Raw genomic sequence first — 22,327 nt, 5'->3', positions numbered from 1 at the left:
CTCAGTCAAAGTTACATCAAAAACCAGGCAAACAGTGCATGGGGGTGACTGCAACAAGGATCAAATTTCCCACACCTACACTAATCTATGGATTGGTAAAACCCTATTAAGTCAAGGAAGCAAGAAAGGTTTCAGCATCCGAACCTCTGTAGAACTTCCATAAATAATTAAATAGTCATGTATAGCATGAAACCAGATGATCAGAGATGTCAAGTGAGGTGTGTACCTCTCCAAGCCTGAAGGGAATCTGACTAAACCCAAAGTGGGTTCACTCTTTAAAAATGCACAAAGGACATTTGAGAAAACATGACATCATCCACATCATAATATGTTTTCCAGTTCCCAGAAAAGAAATTGGCACCTTGAACACTACTCCCATGTTCCAGTCTCTGCTTCCAAAGTGTCCTTTGCTTTGACCTTTCGTCCTATAATATCAACTGGTATCACTTCCTTTGTTCTTTCAAATAAATTCATTTGACTTTGACAACTCTTCCTTGCCTCACAATCTCTGAAATACAATATGCCTTTCACTAACTAATGAATGCCTTTTGTCTGCACCTCCAAAGGCAAAAAACAACTTTCATGTTAATATTACCTATCTTGACTGCAAGCTTAGGAGCCCACAATCATGTCAACTTAACTTTTTATCTTGAAAACACATTAGTAGTACAACCTACATATAATTCAATAAATAGAATCATTAATAATGAATCAAGCTATATCATGCTGTACTCTTATATGTGGCACAACAAGTAATACATGTAATGTTTTAACAAACACAACATTCTAGTCACAATCTATAAAGAAACATCAAACATACATATTATCCACTCTCACTAATCCCTGGCGAAACAACTGTATTAAATGCATTTTAGAGCACCACCATTCAATCTAAACCTATAGAATATTAATATCAGCAATCCAGATATCTCTGAAAAGTAAAAAAAATGTTAATATGAACACATTTATTTAAGAAAACAAAAAAGAGATGCACTTTCTATACCTTTGGTGCACCACATCTCATCTATATTATTGTGCCACATGAGTACAGAATGTAGGAAGGTAGATCCCTGACTGTGGTTGCCCCCAACTTTTTGCCTGGTGTTTTGCTGGTTTTCGGACTTAGTTGACCTGAGGCCACTGCTCTCTCTGTTAAAATGGATTCCATGTACCCTAGGTACATATCCAATTGGATACTGAGTCACCTTATCAGTCCCTGTACAGTGTACCTTAGGTACCCAGGGCATAGGTGTACCCAGGGCCTACCAGGGGCTGCAGCATGTATTATGCCACCCCTGGCTGGCTGGCCAACCAAAACTGACACAACTGGCTGCTTGACAGCTGGGGCAAGGTGGTGTAATCACCCTTTGCTTTAGATATAGTATACCTATATCTAAACCTAAAATGGGCACACAGATCTCCTATCAGTCACTCCTATGGCAGGCCTTAACAATCCTGAAGGCAGAGTGCTTGGAATCGTGTGAGATAGTGCTCTGGCATGAGCTGAGCCTGTCTGCGGCCTTCGGGATCTATCCCTTGACCGTTTCCATGATAGCGTCAGACCATATACTCTTAAGTGCCTTATAATCCTCGCGGTTATGGTAACTTTGGTCTGACATTATCTAAACATGTCGTGTAAGGTGTCATACGCTTTGGAATACTACCCCCTTGCCAGTTCTGGCGACGGGGGTAGCATTCCACCCCTCTAGAGGGAGAAGACATGTTGGTAGCTGTAACCCCGGTTAAAGTTAACTCAAGCCTCAGCTCCACAAAATGGATGCTGCCACCGAGACACAAGTCTGCCCTCCTGCTGCTGGGAGTCCTTCCAGCAACGGAGGCCTGGACAAAGGGTTTCCTGTCAGGGGCGGTGCCAGCACCATCCCAGACAGGATTTTGTGTATTCCAGGTAGGCAGGGCTTTAGAGGAAGGTGACTGCAAGTGGCACCCCGGTGCTCACTGTGCATAGGCCGGCTTGAACCAGTTCCAGGGGCACTCCAGCTCCTGATCTGGGGAAAAGCCCGGCAAAGGAGAGGGGTGTAACCAACCCCCTCCTAGTCCCACCCATAGGGCAGGACTTAGTCGCGTGCCAGCCCCTTTTCTCAGGATAAAGGTAGGAGCAGGCCCCCTTCCAAAGAAGATCATCTTTGAATCCTGAAACTACTTTCCACGAAAGGAACTCAAGACTTCTTCTCAAGATTTCTCCCTTGTGACTAAGGAGTAGTCACCCTGCAGCAGCAGGCACCATCCAAGCATTGCGGTCTGCTGTAAGTCTCTCCTCCGGATCAAGACTGCCCAGCTCGACGAGAACCGGCTTCCCTGGCACCTCTGACCTCTACCTGCATCATCAGCCCAGCTGAGATTCGTGGGTGTGACAAGACCTCGAGGGACCGGCCATCTTCAAGACTGCACGACGCTTGTCCAGCACGACCACCGAGTGACCCTCGACTGAGTGCTTTGGGGTAAGAGAAGCCCCGACCCTGAGCAGCTCCCGCACCGAAGTTCAGCCCCCTTGCATCCACGAGATCTGCGTGGGGCCCTTCTGCTCTTTGCTGCCCACCGCGTTGTCCAGGTCACTTGCCCGTTGGCTAGTGACCCTCCAGACGACGTCCTACATTTGTTTCACCGCTGGTCTAGCTCCTCTGGACTGGCCCTTGTCTCCTCTTGAAGGGGAACTTCTTAGGACCCTCCTGGTCCACCCCAGACTCTATTTTGTGTCACCGCGTCGGCTTGCCTTAGCCAAGGCTTGTTGCCTCCTTCACCGGATCCAGCATCGCCAGCAGCAGACATCCGACGTGGGACAGCTCGCAGACCTCCAGCCTGGTCGACATCAGCGCCCTGGTCCGTGCAGCAGCAGAATCCAGTGTCACCTCTTTACCTGGCTGAGTGACCTCATCCGGTGCCATCCTGGTGCCCACCTAATCACTGGCTAGTGATTCAGAACTTGGTCCCCTCTGCTTACAGGTACTCTTCTTCAACTGATCCAGTCCTTGGATCAGCCCGGAACATCTTCACTGGTCGCCTGCCAGCAACTTTTACTTCAGGCTCCTGGTTCGTCAACGAAGAAATCCGACGACACTTGAACCCTATGCAGCCGCAGCCCCTGGGCTAGGTAAACCGAGTACCCCGGTGCTCCAGCGTAGACCAACTCTCTAAGTGTCTAGATCCACTTTCGTTTTTGACCTACCTAGTCGGGTTCGCCCGAGAACACTAACTTTTGCATTTACTAGGATCCATAGACTTTGTCCCGCATTACGCGTGAGAGTTCCCACTCTGCACACGACGTCCCTAGGCCTCCTGCCTCTAATCTAAGGGTTCAGCATTGTAGGCCTAGCGTTTCTAAAGTCCATGAGAGTAGTACTTACCTGCTAGTAATTTCGCATTCCACTTTTGTAGTATATGGTTTTTCGTGCCCCTCGGGCATTTGTGTAAATTGTGCGACTTTCAGTATTTCTTTAAGAGTTTTTGTTGTGTGCTTAGCTCCCTGTCTCATAAAGAGCCAGGGTAGTCTTGTTATAAATAAATATACTTTTATTTTCATAACAACTTGTGTGGTGTCCTTTCACTTGGTGTTCAAAGGGTAAATGTGATGGTAAAACAGCTGGCTTAACACGCCCTCTAGAGTTTAGCCTAAAGACTGCACGTGTCCATGCTACTAGGATAGCTGGTCTATCAGGTTGACTTACAACCAAACATCAATAAGGGTTGTTTGGACTGATACAAAGTGTTCACTAGAATAGTGAACATTATATATCAGGCCAACTTCTCACATTGGTGAGCAGCGGTTGGGATTTGAGCTTGCTGTTGTTTTACCACACATATCCTAAGAATATCATTTGAAAGATCACATAAGTACTAAGGTACATATAACTTAGCTTAGAATACTCTGAGTTCTACTGAACCAGCTGTTGTAGCTCCTAGGGCTTAGCACACCCTAAACTACAACTCTTAGCAAGGGATCAGTAGGCAAACAAATAGTGTAGGTAAGTGCACCACTTACACCTCACTAGAAAAGCATGTCTACCCATGGAGAGTCTTCAGAGACTCCCCTAGTGGTTGATGACCCTCCACAGGTCAAATCAAGATATGCAGCTCTCAGTTTCCAGGAGATGAGACAAGTGTGTACCTCCAGGAAACTGAAACAGGGGTCTAACCCCACCATTCCCTTTCTGATAGGTCTCTTAGAGACATATGATGCAAAGAAAGCTTCACATACAGATGGGAAGATGCCAGCCTTAGAGGGTACCCTTGGTGATCCAGACCTCCCTGACACAGAAAATGCAGTTGAGGTGGAGGAAGAAGAGGAACTCTCTGGGGATGAGGCAGACAACAGGTCTGAGTTAGTCAGCAGACTTACTAGGGCCAACTTAGACCTACTTAGGCAAGGATCTGGGGGACCCCCAGTACTGACCCTAATAAGGCCTAACCTTGGAGTTAGAAGAGATAGATCTACTTCTAGGGACTCCAATAGATCTCTGCACTCTAATGCCTCTTCTCAGAGGAGAAGGATTTCTCCCCAGAGGAGATTTACTTCCCCTCAGAGAAGAGAACATGAAGCTAGGATGAAACAGGCTAATCTAAGGATTGAAAGGGAAGAACTTGCCCTGGCCAAAGAGAAGCTTGCCTTTGCTAGAGAGCAGCAGATGAGTGGGTTAGCACCCACTGGTGGCAGCAATCTCCCTAGAGATAAAGAAAGGAGTTTAGATACTAAACACCTAAGTAAGATAGTGCCCCCCTTTAAACAAGGGGATGACATCCACAAATGGATGGCTGCTTTGGAGAGGGCCTGCACTGTCCAGTGCATCCCCCAGAGTCAGTGGGCAGCTATACTGTGGCTCTCCTTTGAAGGCAAAGGTAGAGATAAGCTCCTCACTACTAGAGTTGAGGATGCTAACAATTACCAAGTCCTGAAGAATCCACTGGTTGATGGGTTTGGCTTAACCACTGAGCAGTACAGGTTGCTGTTCAGGGACACCCAGAAAATTCAGTCTCAGGATTGGTCTGACTTTGTGGATTGTGCCACTAAGGCTCTTGAAGGCTGGCTACTGGGAAGTTAGATTACTGATTTCAAAGGATTGTACAATCTAATTATGAGAGAGCAAGTCTTAAGTAATTGTCAGAACCAGTTATTACACCAGCACCTGGTAGACTCTGATCTGACCTCTCCACAAGAATTGGGTAAGAGGGCAGACAAATGGGTCAGAACCAGGATTAGGCCTAAGAACCAGGGTGGTGACCAAAAGAAGGAATCAACCAAGCCTCAAGAGAAGGGTGGGAATAAATCTACAGACCAAACCACATCAGGGCCCCAAAAATCCTCTGAGGGGGGTGGGTCCCAGAATCCTTCCAATGCCCAGAAGAAACCTTATTGCTATACCTGCAAACAGGTAGGCCACTTGAAAACTGACAGCAGTTGCCCAAAGGCCAACAACAATAAGGAGAACATACCCCCAAGTAAAACTTCCCAGCCTCCTGTTACTACTAGTAGTAATCCCCCAGGTGGTGGGAGTGCCCCTAAGAATTTGGGTGCATTTACTTTGGGAGTTCCTGGGGACTCTGGCCTAACCAGGTCCCCTGACTTAGATACTCTTGTCTGTGAAAATGGCATGGGGTTTGCCAACTTCACTGCTTGTCCCAACACTTTGAGCAAGTACAGACAGGAGCCCCTCATCAATGGTATAAAAGTTGAGGCCTATAGAGATACAGGGGCTAGCATCACCATGGTGACTGAGAGTCTAGTCCCCTCAAGGCAACTTTTACCTGGTGCCACATACCAGGTGACCAATATTGATGGAGTACAGAGAGATCATTCCATGGCAGTGGTAAATCTCAGCTGGGGAGATGTCACTGGCCCCAAGAGAGTGGCAGTGTCATCAAACTTGCCTGTAGATTGCCTACTGGGGAATGATTTAGAGATCTCAGCCTGGGCTGAGGTAGAGCAAGAAACCCATTTCAAAATGGTAAACATCCATGGTAAGGTTAGTGGGGCAGTGATAGCCACAGCCCCAGTCCAAGATGTCCTCCCTGAACAGGTCAGGAGGGTTGTGCCAGTCACAGCCCAATCTCAGACAAATTCCTTCCCAGAACAGGTTGGCAAGGCTGTGATGGTAACAGCCCATACCCAAACTGAGTCCCCTCCTGAAAAGGGTGGGAGAGTTGTGATGGCCACAGCTCAAACTCAGACATATAATAGTGTTGTGAAGCCTGAAACTATGGATCACTCCACTCAGACAGAGAGCATTGAGGAGGAAGAGAAATCTCCCTCCCACCAGACTTTAGGAAAGGATCAGCCTCCTCAGGGAACTGATCTGACCCCTTGTGAGGAGACTGCCCCAGAGGTAGTCAGGCCTAGCCTGCCAGAGCCTCTGATGTCAGTGGACCCTTCCAAGGTGGGACCCAGTCTGGAGCAGGTAACCTGCCCCTCTCTACCCTGCCTCAGTCAGCCCAGGGCTGTAGAGGTCAGGGAGGCCAGTGTTGGACCCCAAAGGGCCCCCTGTCCAAAAGAATCCCCCAATCAGCAGATTAAGGGCACTGAAGCTAGTAGTCCTAGCCAAGTGAAAATAAAACCAACTCCTGAGGGATCCCCCTTAAATTTAGTTAGGGACCTCCCACAGATGGACACTGTTGGGCACAGCCAAACCTGGGACCTAAGGGCCCCAAACCTGACCTGTGCCTCCAGTAAGCCAAACAGAGGGACCCAACCTCCAGCTGTAGGTAGCCAGAGGTTGACCCTGAGAGCTCAAAACAACTCAGTCTTGGAAAGAAAGGCCTCTATGGTGGATAATGATTGGAGGAAGCTGAGCCCAAAAGTAGTGGAGCCTCACTTCAGTACTCCATCTCAGCACCAGCCTTTTACTTTGCCAAAACACACCACAGGTAGAGATTCCCTATGGTGGAGACCCTCAGACACCCTTAGGGTGAGGGATTGCTTAGTGGACCATGAGATGGGGGGTAACCATGCCAGTGCTGGTACTTCCTTATATGGCCACTTAGGCAATATAGGCTTACCTGTCAAGGATATCCTTATCTCCTTTCGTTTGGGGGGGGGGGTTATGTAGGAAGGTAGATCCCTGACTATGGTTGCCCCCAACTTTTTGCCTGGTGTTTTGCTGGTTTTCGGACTTAGTTGACCTGAGGCCCTGCTATTCAGGACCCCAGGCCCACTGCTCTCTCTGTTAAAATGTATTCCATGTACCCTAGGTACATATCCAATTGGATACTGAGTCACCTTATCAGTCCCTGTACAGTGTACCTTAGGTACCCAGGGCATAGGTGTACCCAGGGCCTACCAGGGGCTGCAGCATGTATTATGCCACCCCTGGCTGGCCATCCAAAACTGACACAACTGGCTGCTTGACAGCTGGGGCAAGGTGGTGTAATCACCCTTTGCTTTAGATATAATATACCTATATCTAAACCTAAAATGGGCACACAGATCTCCTATCAGTCACTCCTATGGCAGGCCTTAACAATCCTGAAGGCACAGTGCTTGGAATCGTGTGAGATAGTGCTCTGGCATGAGCTGAGCCTGTCTGCGGCCTTCGGGATCTATCCCTTGACCGTTTCCATGATAGCGTCAGACCATATACTCTTAAGTGCCTTATAATCCTCGCGGTTATGGTAACTTTGGTCTGACATTATCTAAACATGTCGTGTAAGGTGTCATACGCTTTGGAATACTACCCCCTCACCAGTTCTGGTGACGGGGGTAGCATTCCACCCCTCTAGAGGGAGAAGACATGTTGGTAGCTGTAACCCCGGTTAAAGTTAACTCAAGCCTCAGCTCCACAAAATGGATGCTGCCACCGAGACACAAGTCTGCCCTCCTGCTGCTGGGAGTCCTTCCAGCAACGGAGGCCTGGACAAAGGGTTTCCTGTCAGGGGCGGTGCCAGCACCATCCCAGACAGGATTTTGTGTATCCCAGGGAGGCAGGGCTTTAGAGGAAGGTGACTGCAAGTGGCACCCCGGTGCTCACTGTGCATAGGCCGGCTTGAACCAGTTCCAGGGGCACTCCAGCCCCTGATCTGGGGAAAAGCCCGGCAAAGGAGAGGGGTGTAACCACCCCCCTCCTAGTCCCACCCATAGGGCAGGACTTAGTCGCGTGCCAGCCCCTTTTCTCAGGATAAAGGTAGGAGCAGGCCCCCTTCCAAAGAAGATCATCTTTGAATCCTGAAACTACTTTCCGCGAAAGGAACTCAAGACTTCTTCTCAAGATTTCTCCCTTGTGACTAAGGAGTAGTCACCCTGCAGCAGCAGGCACCATCCAAGCATCGCGGTCTGCTGTAAGTCTCTCCTCCGGATCAAGACTGTCCAGCTCGACGAGAACCGGCTTCCCTGGCACCTCTGACCTCTATCTGCATCATCAGCCCAGCTGAGATTCGTGGGTGTGATGAGACCTCGAGGGACCGGCCATCTTCAAGACTGCACGACGCTTGTCCAGCACGACCACCGAGTGACCCTCGACTGAGTGCTTTGGGGTAAGAGAAGCCCCGACCCTGAGCAGCTCCTGCACCGAAGTTCAGCCCCCTTGCATCCACGAGATCTGCGTGGGGCCCTTCTGCTCTTTGCTGCTCGCCGCGTTGTCCAGGTCACTTGCCCGTTGGCTAGTGACCCTCCAGACGACGTCCTACGTTTGTTTCACCGCTGGTCTAGCTCCTCTGGACTGGCCCTTGTCTCCTCTTGAAGGGGAACTTCTTAGGACCCTCCTGGTCCACCCCAGACGCCATTTTGTGTCACCGCGTGGGCTTGCCTTAGCCAAGGCTTGTTGCCTCCTTCACCGGATCCAGCATCGCCAGCAGCAGACATCCGACGTGGGACAGCTCGCAGACCTCCAGCCTGGTCGACATCAGCGCCCTGGTCCGTGCAGCAGCAGAATCCAGTGTCACCTCTTCACCTGGCTGAGTGACCTCGTCCGGTGCCATCCTGGTGCCCACCTAATCACTGGCTAGTGATTCAGAACTTGGTCCCCTCTGCTTACAGGTACTCTTCTTGAACTGATCCAGTCCTTGGATCAGCCCGGAACATCTTCACTGGTCGCCTGCCAGCAACTTTTACTTCAGGCTCCTGGTTCGTCAACGAAGAAATCCGACGACACTTGAACCCTATGCAGCCGCATCCCCTGGGCTAGGTAAACCGAGTACCCCGGTGCTCCAGCGTAGACCAACTCTCTAAGTGTCTAGATCCACTTTCGTTTTTGACCTACCTAGTCGGGTTTGCCCGAGAACACTAACTTTTGCATTTACTAGGATCCATAGACTTTGTCCCGCATTACGCGTGAGAGTTCCCACTCTGCACACGACGTCCCTAGGCCTCCTGCCTCTAATCTAAGGGTTCAGCATTGTAGGCCTAGCGTTTCTAAAGTCCATGAGAGTAGTACTTACCTGCTAGTAATTTCGCATTCCACTTTTGTAGTATATGGTTTTTCGTGCCCCTCGGGCATTTGTGTAAATTGTGCGACTTTCAGTATTTCTTTAAGAGTTTTTGTTGTGTGCTTAGCTCCCTGTCTCATAAAGAGCCAGGGTAGTCTTGTTATAAATAAATATACTTTTATTTTCATAACAACTTGTGTGGTGTCCTTTCACTTGGTGTTCAAAGGGTAAATGTGATGGTAAAACAGCTGGCTTAACACGCCCTCTAGAGTTTAGCCTAAAGACTGCACGTGTCCATGCTACTAGGATAGCTGGTCTATCAGGTTGACTTACAACCAAACATCAATAAGGGTTGTTTGGACTGATACAAAGTGTTCACTAGAATAGTGAATATTATATATCAGGCCAACTTCTCACACAGAAGACCAAGGGTAAATACATATTAATTTGGCCTAGGCAAATGTAAAAGGATGGAACCAAAATGATGCCTCAAAGAATTTGGATTTCCACCATCATCTTAACATCACCATGGTAAGAACCTATGGTAGACGGAGCTTCACAGTGCTCAGACTTGAGCACTGTGAAGCTCCGTCTACCATAGGTTCTTACCATGGTGATGTTAAGATGATGTTGGAAATCGCACTTAACCCCCACAGCAGCACGTGAGGCACCTTGGAGCCCCCAGCTGCACCCTTTTGGATTCTTCCTGTGTAGCCACTCTGGCAACAGGACTTCTTTGTCCTGAAGAAGACTCGCCGCTGAGGTCGAAAACTACCCTCACAGCACAAGTCGAGTCGAAACGTCGACGCCTTTTCCCCCTTAAGACCTGTTCCTCCTTCCAGATTGATCCATGAAAATGCATTGTATGCAGGATGTTTAAATTTACAGATTACATGTAAATTAAGAAGCGTTTATTGGATAGGACTTGTTTGACTGGATTGTACTACCAGTTTGTTGAAATATCCCATTGTTATTTTTGTATCCTTCCTTGACTTATACCTTTCCCATTAACCACTACTTTTCCACCTCCTTGCAACCTATTACATGTTCTTAAAATTGTGTAAATAAACTACGTATAAGCAATGACTTAATTGCCTTGGCGCTTTCCTATTGTGGTCACTTTTGAATACATGTACTCCTTAAATTGTGCATTGAGTACATATGCTCTCAAAACCTGTTTTTGATATCAATTATCAGTATTGTAGTTCACACACAATACCGACTCCTTCTTTTTTGTAATTAATTTATTTTTCAAAATATTTGTTACGGACCATTCTTGTATTCCCCTGATCCTTTAGGGCTCCCAAAAATTACAGGGATTCAGGCCACATGCTCTCCCACCCAGTTCCCAGGAAACCAGAGTGCTAAACTGACTGCCACAAGTCTGGAAAGGGCGTTGGGGCTTTCATTGCTTCTGGATGGTGGCACCTGAAAAGCTGCATCTTGAAACTAGATAGAGAGTGAGCAGCATTATTCAGCACCCCCCCGGCACATGTTTGGCCCTAAACAATACATTAAGTTTCAAGCATTGCAGCATGATATCCTTCAACAACCTCAGCACCATCTTACATTTGTTAGCACTGCTGGTAATGCACTGGACCACCAACATGTTATCATCAGACCAAAGTATGACCAACTGACTCCGGAACTGGTCTGGCCAAATGGACAATGCCACCAGGATAGGAAAGAGCTCTAGGAAATCTATGTTGGTAACCAGCCCTGACTCCACCCTGGCAGCGGACCTTTAATCCAATTGACTAACATTTCTTCCACCCTTCTCTTGTAGGGCCAGTGGCCATAGTTCCTGGAATGCGCACACACTTTACACTGTTTTGTTTAATCCTTATCAGGCTTGTCTATGAGTAAATCAAAGATATCCACATACACGCCGTCCAAATCTTTTTTTCACTTTAGCCTGCCCAATTGATCCTGCCTTGACCACACCTCCCCCAAATCTAGACTTGGCAACAGGGTTGTTGTACCTTCATTCGCAGAATCCTGAGCATTGGAAGCTGCCTCGCCGCTGCAGCACTGCCTTGTGCTGGTTCAAAGAGGGTCTTGCTCACAACTGGAGGCCAATGGGCCACAGCCAGCTTAGCTCTTGTGAACTGACGCCACCCTGGAATGGCATCTTGTACCCCTGGCGGAACAGCAGACTCTGTTTGGACCCCCTGCAGCCTGGAACTCTCTAGGTGCTTATCTGTAAGCCTCAGCCCTTCAGGTTACACACAGAATTCTGACAGTCGGTGTACCCACTGAACTATTCTATATGGATTCATTCAATAATATGCATGTTCGACTGCTCTTTGTGAAGCGTGTTCAGCTCACTCAGCTACCAGCAATTTATACTACGCTATCTGTATCAGTGTAAAGTTGAAGCCTCAAGAGACATCTCTTGGCATCAAATTCAAGAATGTATCACGCAAAGTGAAAACTTTACTCTGATCAGGGTGCATTGCAACAAACACTGTTTCATATTCACTTTTGTTCTGCTTGTAGCTTACATTATAAAACACTTTTAGGGCTGGTTACTTGGTACAACACAGCAACCTGAGCCCTATGTTTACATATAAAATAAATTGCATTTATATAGTGCTTACTACCCCAATGACGCACAGTTTACATATGTTATGACGTATTCTGTACAGTGCCAAGAAGAATGAGGCTCAGTTTTCAGACTCCTGCTCAGGCCAACATTTTCTCCCCTTCTCAATCTTCCCCCACCCACTGCCTTTCACTCCACAGTACCAGTCACATCCAGACGTCTGTGACTCCAGAATTGGAGACACCCCCCCCCCCCAAGTGAGGGCGAGTTTAAGGGGGTCTGATGGAGGCTTTACTGCTGGTGCCAATTGCAAGACACATCTGGGAGGTCAGTCCCATCCTGGGTACTGTTCCCCTTCCTTCATTCTAAATTCTTGTCCTGCTAATTTACTACGCTTTGTTATGCCCTCTCTGTGTACTTTGATTGTAGGATTCTTGGATCCTGTGTCTGCAGCTTGGATTATTGGCCTGGAAGCCTTCAGAGAAGTCCATGAGAATCTTGTACGTCAGACCTTGGCGAACATCCCCCAAAAAAGGTGTGAAAGTGTCGAGAAGAAAAGATAAAAGGGATCAGCAAGAGACTTCCATTCTAGGGCATTTCTTTTCTATGGGGCTGATTTTGATGCAGTCGGAAATGGGTCTCACCGTCGGTTGGAGCAGTTCCCACTGTATTGAAATGTCCCGCTCGGATTCCTTTCCGACCGACCTATTATGACGTGGTCGACGGTCGGAAAGGAATCTGAACGGGCTTTCTGAATTGCTTCCGATGTGCTCGGAGAGCCCGTCTGCCATTCAGAAAGGAGCCAGTAATCCCAAGGGCGGCTCTTTCCGCCTAGGGATTACGATGGTGGATTCCTACAGCCTTTTTATGATGGCCTTTCCGACACAGAAAAGCTGTTGGAATATGACTTTGGGAGCCCCAAGCAGGGCCCCAATTGGTACAAGGCCTCCGGATGGTGGCTTAGAGGCCACTAATGGTGCTTCCCTGTTGATCCCTGTAGCTGGTGGCAGGCACCTTGAGGTGTGCATGCTCCTATTGTAGAGTATAGGTGTTCATCTGAACAGTGTTCGGTCTCATCCAAATTGCTGGTTTGGGACCGCCGACAGGAGGTCAGTCAGTCCCAGTTCCCGATCGATGTCAGACAGACTCAGATCCACCCGACATCGAAATTGGCCCCTATGTGTTAATGCACCTGTTCCCTTTACAACGTTGAGGCTATCAAGAGTTCAAAACTTGATTATACGTATGTGTGCATATATAGGGCCTGATTACGATGTCAGTTGGAAAGCCTTCGACCGACAGTCAGATTCCCCTGGACCATATCGGAACCCATCCGTCAGACTCTGTCAAAACAGTCCTGACCGACCGATGATGCTCAACGGACAGCGTTTCCAACCGACCGATTATGATGTCTGATTCCAACAGCTTTTCCGACTCAGTCTTTCTGACACAAAAAGGCTGTCCGAAACTGACTTTGGGGGCTCCTAGCATCCTTCGTCCTGAGTCCTCTGGTTTGGGGTCTAGATGGTACCCAAGGGAACCCCTGTAAAACCATGCACAGTGTGCCTGCGACATGGTGCAGGGTTTTCCGCAGACATCCTTTTTCCCATAGGAGCCTGTGCTATCGGTCGGAATGCAGGCTCCCATTGAAGTCAATGGTAGGCCTTTGGAACGGTGTTCGGAAGCATCATAATAGGTCGGGCAGAACCGTCAACTGTGAGTTGATCGAAACCGAATCCGAGGCCTTTGGAACGGTGTTTAGAAGCATCATAATAAGATGGGGGAAACCGTCAACTGTGAGTTGGTTTGGAACGGAATCCAACAAGGAGTCGGTCGGTTTGGTTTCCGACCGGCATCATAATGAGGCCCATAGTGCGAGTGGGATGATAGACTTTTTTATCTCTATGTATCTACATACAAACCGCTCAACTAAACTTGACTAAATGATACTAGCATGTTATTGCAATGCTAGCAATTTATTGGAGACTGCTATATTTTTTTCTTTCGACAGAGCAACTCCTAGAAGCTTGACTAATCACAGTCATTTCGATTTTATTTGAAAAATGTGTGCTGCTTAATGTATTTTTGCACATGATTTTGAATGTAATGCCTGTATCCCATTTTATTGCCTGTACCATACATCTATTGATATTTTCTGATTTGCTGTAATTAAAAAAAATGTCATCTGATGTTGCCTGATAGCAAATGTTCTAGAATTTTCGGTGTTGTTTAAACCGTAGGAGGAAATAAGCGTTGTGCTAGGTAAGGAATTGGTGTGTTTTTCAGGCATATATAATATTTTTTTGTTTTCGGTCATATTTATATAAACATATTGCTGACACTGGCATGGCCTCATAGAGCTGTCTAAGTGTCCTTTCTGTACAGTTCTGGGCTGTTCACCCATCGGAGTCCAGCTAGTCCATGACACACCGTGGCTATGAATAGCGGAGAAACCAATGACGGCTCCTCCGCTAAGGCGTAGGAGCGTCGCCCCACTGAACAAAAGGAAAACTAAAATGATAAGAACTTATTGTTATTATCATTTTAGTTTTCCAATTGCAGTCAGTGGCTCTCCGGCGGGGATGGCCAGAGCAGGGAGAGGAGTGGTTTGAACTCCTTAAGTGAACATGACTGCTTGGTGAGGCCCTCTCGGACCCGCCAAACAGTCCTGCACTCTTTGCATCTTTCCCACCAGGCTTGCTTTACACAGCCTGGTGAGGAACATGCAAAGCCTCCCACTCCCCATCTGAGTGGCGAACCACACTGTACAGACCAATCCCAATGATGCATTCCAGTGCTGTGATTGGCTCAAGGGAGCCTGGGAGCCCGGGTGCTTCCTGCTGCCGGCCAGGCCTGCAGGAAGATGACGAGGACGGAGAAGAGGTGGCTGCCATCCATTAAAGGTAAGTGGGTTTTCTTTTCTTTTTTTGTCTGCCACCCCCCTCGCCACCACTTATGTTACATACCAGCCACTGCTGGAAGAAAGATCTTGTAGATATTTGGGGTTTTATATTCCTGAAGCATGTTTGGAAAGCGTGTTTGCCATTTAAACGGCCTCTTGGCTCTGGTTTGGTTTTCTGTATTTCTTGTGATAAGCATGTACCATGAGACCAGTTCTAAACTATACTAATTTAACAGCCGGGAGATTACTTTGATTTACATTGATTCTGACACGACAGGGCTGATTTAGGCTTTCATCCGTCCCTGATAAAATGCTTAGAGAAACTGTAACAACTATTATATTTTTTCACGATATTAAGAAGCTGGAATGCATAACACAGTGCACTCAGGTACAGACATCCCCCTCCCCGCTAAGGTAATGCTCTTCTCTCCTTTCAAAGTTTGTTCTTCGGTACAAATGAAGAAAGAAAAAATGCAACTTAAAAAATGAATTGCCAATGTTTTGACTTGCAAAACGACACCTTTTTTAGTACTTTAATTATGTTGGCTAGCATCTGTGTGCAGCCACATCTGCTTCTTTCCAAAGAAGACTTTTAGAAGCTCCTTAACAAAGGAGGTGTATTGCCTCATTAATCAAACCAGTGTCCCAACCAGTATTATCTAAAAGGAATGCAAACATTCCCCTGCTCTGTTCAGAGAAACAAGGCACTGAAATACTTTTATAACAGCAAGGGATTTCAAGTTATGCCTGAGCAGGAACTCAACAGCAGTTCAGTGGGTTTATGTGAAAATGATTGCGTGGGAATAATGTTGAATGGATTCTCGGTATTTAGACAGACATCAGTTCATCTGACCTCCTTAGAATGCCCTGTCTTTTCTTTAATGCTGATTTTGCTCCTGTGTCGACAGCTTTCGAAGTGCACTGAAGACAGGGGAATGTATTCATAATTCTATATATGTATTTTTTTTTCTCGTGGTAATTAATTTAAGATATTACTTTGGCAGACAACAATTATTCTTTAGTTACTATACTGAAAGGAGCATGACATATATTTTCATAAAACATGTTTTTTTATTACAATGGATACCTAATTGTCATACAATAGCACGGAGAGTGGAGGTAGTGGTACATACTCCATTTTTTGTAGCATTTATCAAGGAAACAGCTTCAAGATGGTCGCACACAGAATGTTATAGTGTTGTTGACTTGCATCAAGGCACCTGTTTTTTATACACTGAGGTCAGTGCTCAGCGCCTGGTGGCCTGTTGTATTGTCCAGCTCGATACAGAAAAGGGGGTGGTGATGAACAGAGTGTCTGAATTAAGCAGACCACTCTTACCCAGTCCAAAGATCAGGGCTTGATCCATCACCGTTATTTATCTCACTGCCCCATCCCAGCTCCGAACGTGGCTATATGCAAATTAGTCTGTCCCTGGCCCAGTGCATCATGGGAACAGGGCAGACCAAACTACCAAGCCAATTCTTCACCAGAAAGGAGACAAGCTACCGGGGACCGGTTTCTGGCATTTCAGCCTCTTCGGCCCGGCTTGCTTGAATCCTGATGGAGCAGTGAGAAAGGGACTCATGTCTGAGTATACCCTGCCACACCTATAGTGGCCAAAAACGATACAGAAAAGGGGGTGGTGATGAACAGAGTGTCTGAATTAAGCAGACCACTCTTACCCAGTCCAAAGATCAGGGCTTGATCCATCACCGTTATTTATCTCACTGCCCCATCCCAGCTCCGAACGTGGCTATATGCAAATTAGTCTGTCCCTGGCCCAGTGCATCATGGGAACAGGGCAGACCAAACTACCAAGCCAATTCTTCACCAGAAAGGAGACAAGCTACCGGGGACCGGTTTCTGGCATTTCAGCCTCTTCGGCCCGGCTTGCTTGAATCCTGATGGAGCAGTGAGAAAGGGACTCATGTCTGAGTATACCCTGCCACACCTATAGTGGCCAAAAACGATACAGAAAAGGGGGTGGTGATGAACAGAGTGTCTGAATTAAGCAGACCACTCTTACCCAGTCCTAAGATCAGGGCTTGATCCATCACCGTTATTTATCTCACTGCCCCATCCCAGCTCCGAACGTGGCTATATGCAAATTAGTCTGTCCCTGGCCCAGTGCATCATGGGAACAGGGCAGACCAAACTACCAAGCCAATTCTTCACCAGAAAGGAGACAAGCTACCGGGGACCGGTTTCTGGCATTTCAGCCTCTTCGGCCCGGCTTGCTTGAATCCTGATGGAGCAGTGAGAAAGGGACTCATGTCTGAGTATACCCTGCCACACCTATAGTGGCCAAAAACGATACAGAAAAGGGGGTGGTGATGAACAGAGTGTCTGAATTAAGCAGACCACTCTTACCCAGTCCAAAGATCAGGGCTTGATCCATCACCGTTATTTATCTCACTGCCCCATCCCAGCTCCGAACGTGGCTATATGCAAATTAGTCTGTCCCTGGCCCAGTGCATCATGGGAACAGGGCAGACCAAACTACCAAGCCAATTCTTCACCAGAAAGGAGACAAGCTACCGGGGACCGGTTTCTGGCATTTCAGCCTCTTCGGCCCGGCTTGCTTGAATCCTGATGGAGCAGTGAGAAAGGGACTCATGTCTGAGTATACCCTGCCACACCTATAGTGGCCAAAAACGATACAGAAAAGGGGGTGGTGATGAACAGAGTGTCTGAATTAAGCAGACCACTCTTACCCAGTCCAAAGATCAGGGCTTGATCCATCACCGTTATTTATCTCACTGCCCCATCCCAGCTCCGAACGTGGCTATATGCAAATTAGTCTGTCCCTGGCCCAGTGCATCATGGGAACAGGGCAGACCAAACTACCAAGCCAATTCTTCACCAGAAAGGAGACAAGCTACCGGGGACCGGTTTCTGGCATTTCAGCCTCTTCGGCCCGGCTTGCTTGAATCCTGATGGAGCAGTGAGAAAGGGACTCATGTCTGAGTATACCCTGCCACACCTATAGTGGCCAAAAACGATACAGAAAAGGGGGTGGTGATGAACAGAGTGTCTGAATTAAGCAGACCACTCTTACCCAGTCCAAAGATCAGGGCTTGATCCATCACCGTTATTTATCTCACTGCCCCATCCCAGCTCCGAACGTGGCTATATGCAAATTAGTCTGTCCCTGGCCCAGTGCATCATGGGAACAGGGCAGACCAAACTACCAAGCCAATTCTTCACCAGAAAGGAGACAAGCTACCGGGGACCGGTTTCTGGCATTTCAGCCTCTTCGGCCCGGCTTGCTTGAATCCTGATGGAGCAGTGAGAAAGGGACTCATGTCTGAGTATACCCTGCCACACCTATAGTGGCCAAAAACGATACAGAAAAGGGGGTGGTGATGAACAGAGTGTCTGAATTAAGCAGACCACTCTTACCCAGTCCAAAGATCAGGGCTTGATCCATCACCGTTATTTATCTCACTGCCCCATCCCAGCTCCGAACGTGGCTATATGCAAATTAGTCTGTCCCTGGCCCAGTGCATCATGGGAACAGGGCAGACCAAACTACCAAGCCAATTCTTCACCAGAAAGGAGACAAGCTACCGGGGACCGGTTTCTGGCATTTCAGCCTCTTCGGCCCGGCTTGCTTGAATCCTGATGGAGCAGTGAGAAAGGGACTCATGTCTGAGTATACCCTGCCACACCTATAGTGGCCAAAAACGATACAGAAAAGGGGGTGGTGATGAACAGAGTGTCTGAATTAAGCAGACCACTCTTACCCAGTCCAAAGATCAGGGCTTGATCCATCACCGTTATTTATCTCACTGCCCCATCCCAGCTCCGAACGTGGCTATATGCAAATTAGTCTGTCCCTGGCCCAGTGCATCATGGGAACAGGGCAGACCAAACTACCAAGCCAATTCTTCACCAGAAAGGAGACAAGCTACCGGGGACCGGTTTCTGGCATTTCAGCCTCTTCGGCCCGGCTTGCTTGAATCCTGATGGAGCAGTGAGAAAGGGACTCATGTCTGAGTATACCCTGCCACACCTATAGTGGCCAAAAACGATACAGCATGTCCTATAGTTTTGTTCAATGTGAATATTATCTTTTCCACCGATCTGTTTGTCATGGTGGTGTGATTCTCAGTGGTGTTACGAAATTTTGCCCCCCCCCCCCTACAAAGTGCATGGACGCCCCCCTCATTCTCCGGACCCTATGTCCCCCCTCTACGCACGCAGGGGCTGCAGAAGTATTGTTACGCCACTGGGGTTCCACAGAGTTTGAAATCAAAATGTGCTATAAATTCAACAGTCACGTCCATTGAACAGAGGTTATTGTCAGATTTTATATGGAAATTGCACCCTATCTATAAGTGTGGTATCCCTGCATGTGCTCCTGATTGTTAGTGAGTCAAGGTATATGAGGGGATAGTAGGGATAGGGCGGATAGGAGGGATGGTGGGATAGGGGGGATAGGTAACATTGTTATTGTTTTATGTCATTTTAATTCGTAACAGTATAATAAAACTCACATGCAATAAAAACCATAAAATCACATACTATCACAATTCATAAATTCCTGCAGGTGCCCTACAAGAGCAATAGGAACAAGATAAAATCAGGTAATATTACAGTCTGTACGTTCAAGAGTTGTGCTGTTCAATCAATTCATCCAAGGATCATAGAACTTGGATAAATGACTATTTTGCATGGTAACACCACTCAGAAGCACTAAGCATGTAAAGCATTACACCTGACCCCCCCTGTTCCCCATTCCGTCTAAATTGAATGCCATTGCTAATCTGAGGCCTATGAGTAGGTGTCAAAATATTGTTATGTCAAACTAATAGTATTAAAAGAATTAGCCGCATAAATGACAGGCTTGATGCAACTTTGTAGAGCTTATAGAACCTATTTCATAAAGTGCAATATGCACTGGCTTCTATTAATGATAGTGGTTGTATATATAACCGGCTTTATGAAACTCTGTAGGGCTCATGAACAGCTTAAATAGTAAAGTGCAATTGACAGTGACTTATGACCTAACAATGATGGCTTGTGCAAAGACTAACTTGCCTTGAAAAACTGTCTCTCAGTCTCCTTAGAGACGGGCCCACATCTGATTTAATAAAAATTCGGAGGCTCAAGGACTCCCATTCTGAACATAAAGTGCTAGATGTAATAGTGAGGGGTCTGCCACCTCATCCTTGCTGGACCTAACCAAAAGTTTGGACTAGATGTAATACAAAGCTTCAGCTTGGAGTCGATTGGGAGGCCCTCTCTTTCAACTTTCTCTAGAACTCGAGTTCAGTAAACATCCACTTTCTTGAGGAATTTCATGCACGTATCAGAAAGCTCTATATATCATCGTCACTCATAACAGCGTGATTCCATTGAGTGATACTCAAGCACCGAAATATCGGCTTCATCAAAAAGCTCATTACGTTTTTTAAAGCTGGACAAAGGCAGATTAACATGCGTCAGTGATTCCTGCCTAAAGTTACACAGTCAGCAGTTATAATTGGAAGAGCCTTTTAAGCATCCAAACGTGTATGCTGTTAATGGAATTAGTTCACATCTCGCACCCAAGAGTGCCAGGATTCACCGGTTTGAATAGATATTGGGCTTTTCCCCGATCTTGGTAAAATGACATACAGAGGCCTGGATGGGATCTTTTGTGCTAGTTCTTGCAGGTCCTCTTCTGTTGTGTAGTTTCCACTAATCAGTAGGAACTGCATGTTTGTGGCAGTATAAACTTTGGTATGGTGCCAGACTGATTCCATGCACCCCCTTAGGATATGTTGTCCCATAGACTAGCTAGCTCACAATGCCACCATAAGCCCCCAAAACCAGACAGGGAGCAAATAGGTGACAGATCTAGAACCCCTTTCCTCAGACACTCATGCTCTCTTTCACTCAGAGAAATGAACACATGATACACAGAGGGTCATTTTCAATATTTGTAAATATATGCGCAATATCATTAGAAGTATCATGACAGTGACTAAAAGAAAAAGTTTCACCATCTCGCTGAAGCAATGCATATACGCAAGCGTATGAAACAGTATAACAATCTGGTGTACATGCACTATGAGTACCATAACCTACATGTCTACGGTGTATGTGTACGTTCTGCCAAGAACCCCCATTACCTGTAGGGAAAGAGTGTAGAACCCCATCTTGGTCACAAGTTGGACACCCCTGACGGAGATGTCAGTCAGCTGTCGGGCAAAAGCATTAGCATGTAGAGAACTCGCGATGACAGCAGAAGTGCTGTTTAACCAGCACCTGTAAACAAATCTTAATTTATAACAAAAGGCATCCTTGCCTTGGGTTGAGATTGAAATCAGGCTGCCATTGTTTATGTGTTACAGATAGCTATATTGCCATATGTACGAAATTAACGAGGCTTTTGCACAATGGACATGTAGGCCTTCTACACATTGTCAAGGCAATACAATAGTATTCTTGCAAAATTGACTTGAGTAAGCAAGGGCGGTGTTTTCAAGAAATGAAATGAACATTGGTACCTTCATAGGTCAAGGTGCTAGGGGGAAATACACAAACAATACTAGATAATACTCCCACATGACCTATATTGATTCCTTAGGGGCTAACTAGAGCCCTATCGGCTGTCCATCATAACATGTATCATCATACGTATAAATATAATCATTTGTATGTTTTTATTATATTTTTTATAAAAATATCTTTTAATTACTCATTTGCATTGGTACAAAAAAAAATTGTCTATGGAATACCACCAGCACCAGTCATTTCCTCCAGCATTATCCTCTGCTGTTAATGAATTGTAATGATTTATTTCATGCTTTGGGTTTTGCTTGAATTTGAGTTTGAGTTATCAGGAAAGAGTTTCTCACTGAATGGACACTGCTCAGTAGACTTTGTTTCGTTGTGGGAAGAGAAGCTGATTGCTTGATGCCCACTTGGAGCTGGTGGCTCTTGTGGGCATCCGAGTGAGTTCAACTGAATTTAGTCATTGAAGATGGGGACATACGGGTCCGCTTTAAGAATCTCCCCATCCCCTATGTAGTGCTCTTCTAATGTGTCTTGGAATTCTATGTAGGTGTTCACAAAAGATGTAGATTTGTGAGCTGCTAGTTTTACGGCTGGCTTATGCTCACCTGTAAACAAGCTTGGTGAACTAATGATGTCAGTGTCCCAGTCGGACTGATTGGAGCTGCAGAGGGCCATTTGTTCTATGGTCTCCAAGAAAGTTTCCTCCATGGCCAAAGCCTCACACATGTGCAGACTTTATTGTCAGAACGAGCAGTAATATAATCTCTGGGTAAAGGACCCTGGAAGTTTTTTAATAGACAAATCTTCTACCCCTTATTTTGTGCCTTGATTGTTAGTTGTGATGTCTCACTGGGTATACAATTCTGTCAAATGGATGCCTTGATGGATGCCCATTTTCAGGTCACTACCTAGATGTGCTACTGTGTGGCTGTCTAGTAGCCCTTCCAAAAGAACTGGTATTGCCCACTTTTCAAATAGGGTCTCTGCTGCAATTTGCAGTTGCGTG

This window comes from Lissotriton helveticus, chromosome 7, assembly GCF_964261635.1.
Source record: "Lissotriton helveticus chromosome 7, aLisHel1.1, whole genome shotgun sequence".
Classification (NCBI taxonomy): domain Eukaryota; kingdom Metazoa; phylum Chordata; class Amphibia; order Caudata; family Salamandridae; genus Lissotriton; species Lissotriton helveticus.
This window is presented reverse-complemented; position numbering follows the sequence as displayed.